The 2076-nt window shown below is 38.3% G+C and overlaps 1 pseudogene; it reads left to right on the top strand.

Moving 5' to 3' along the window:
- Window positions 1-633: 633 nt before the first annotated feature.
- The window catches only part of LOC106948885 (elastase-1-like), a 6188-nt pseudogene continuing 4745 nt past the window's right edge, over window positions 634-2076 (top strand).

Here is a 2076-nt window from a genome sequence, read left to right as displayed (position 1 = left end):
TATATATATATATATATATATATATATACACACACACACACACACACACACATACATGTCGTGGTGTTAAATTTTGTTGACTTTACAATCTGGAGAACATTTTCTTTACTTTAGCTCCTGCTAAAGTAAACTCTTATCTTGTTGGACCTTTTTTTGTTTGACTCACCTGTCTCACAGAGGGTTTAGCAGAATTTCTTGTAATGTGACTGGATGACGTCATGTGACTTCATCTGGCCTTTTCCCAGCATATCAGAACATGATAAAAAGAAATAAGTTCTTGCATAAGTGATGTTACTTCTAAGTATAAAAATGCATGTATATGCAAGAACATATGTTATAATTTGGAGCTAAATTTTGTAACTGAACAACACAAACATAAAATGTCTTATTTTGTAAACCATTACAGTTACTGTATGTTGATTCCCTAGTTTGTGTGAGGAACTCACCACCCTGGCTGCTGACTGGCCAGGTATCTCAACATATGTGTAACTCAGACAAACCTTTTGAAGGTCTTCCCCTGTGAAACTGATATAAATACAGTATGTAAAGTATGTAAAGCTATGGTATGCATACACAACATTCACTTTTGTTTTTAAACTCTGAACATTAACATTGTCACCATGTGCTGCATTTATGATCGTGTGTTTTCCAAAAGGGCTGATTTGTGCGAATGAACCTTTAAACTAAAAGGTAAACAACGGAAGGGTCATAGGAGGCAGTGATGCTAAACCAAACACCTGGAAGTGGCAGGTAGAGTATTAATGAAGCTTCTGCTGTAAAATTAAAATCAAATACCGCATACAGATGTTCCCTCTTTGGTTTCTCTCAGATTTCTCTGCAGCTTGATTTATACAATGAAGGATCCTTCAGCCACATCTGCGGAGGCTCCATTGTCGACAGTTTCTACATCATGACAGCAGCTCACTGCATCATAAGGTGGGTTTTCCTTGCACTGGACACCTGTAGGTCTACCATATCCTCTGGAATATGGTAGACCTCTGATCAGATTGTTTTTTTTTTTTCTCTCTGTCTCCATCAGCTCGGATGTCAGTCAGTACCGCGTGATGGCTGGTGAGTACAGCCTGTTTGAATGCGAAGGCAGTGAGCAGTTCACCTCTGTGGAAAAAAAATCATCGTCCATCCTGACTGGAATGGCGATCTGGCCAACGGGTAAAGGAGCAGTTAGCAATATGTAATCTCTCAGTTTAACCTCAAGCCTGAACAATTAAATGTGAGCTATGCCGAAATAATGAAAAAAAGCAGCAGACATGGCAGGTGAAGTGTTTGTTCAATGACACAATGACCAAGAGAGTCACAGTGGGGGGTTGAAACCAGCAACCCACCGGTTACAGGACAAACTCCCACCTCCTGTCATCCCAAATGTCATTTGGGCATAATGACTTTGTTCCCCACACTTATTCATTTTTGTAACTTAATAAAACACTAGGCATACGCAACATAAAATATAATTGAAATAATATTAAGCGTATCGGATACAAAACATTTTAGGTAATTTTCCATTTGAACAGCCAACAGAAACTATAACTGTTGAAAAAAAAACTTCATTTGCAACATTTAACTTCACTCTGGGGTGAAGAACGCATTTTTGAATTGAATTCCAATGAAATTGATCAAATTAAAATTAAATAAAAGAAAACAACAACAAACAATCCAACAAGATAAAACAGCAATTAATATATTCTTCTATTTCCCTCAGCAATGACATTGCTCTGTTGAAGCTGGTTAATCCTAACTATGACAACGGTTATGTGGAAATCACAAACCTTCCCTATCCGGATCAGACTCTGCCTCATGGCTTCACCTGTTACATCACAGGCTGGGGATTAATGGACTGTGAGTAAACAGATCGAATAATCATATACAAATTGCAAATGCACAAACAGCCCATACAAATAGAAAGAAAAAACAATGTTAAAAAAAATATGTATTTTATGCTTACTAACTCAGATAACGGAAGCGTCCCTGACAAACTGCAGGTGGCTCCTTTGGCTGTAGTGCAGGGGTCCCCAAACTTTTTCCTGCGAGGGCCACATAGCTGTTCCTTTCTCTGGTCGG

The sequence above is a fragment of the Poecilia latipinna genome, unplaced genomic scaffold (genome assembly GCF_001443285.1).
Source record: "Poecilia latipinna isolate Pla-1442-1.1 unplaced genomic scaffold, P_latipinna-1.0 Scaffold311, whole genome shotgun sequence".
NCBI classification, from domain to species: domain Eukaryota; kingdom Metazoa; phylum Chordata; class Actinopteri; order Cyprinodontiformes; family Poeciliidae; genus Poecilia; species Poecilia latipinna.
The sequence above is the reverse complement of the archived record's forward strand: the minus strand, read 5'-3'. Positions and strand labels throughout refer to the sequence as shown.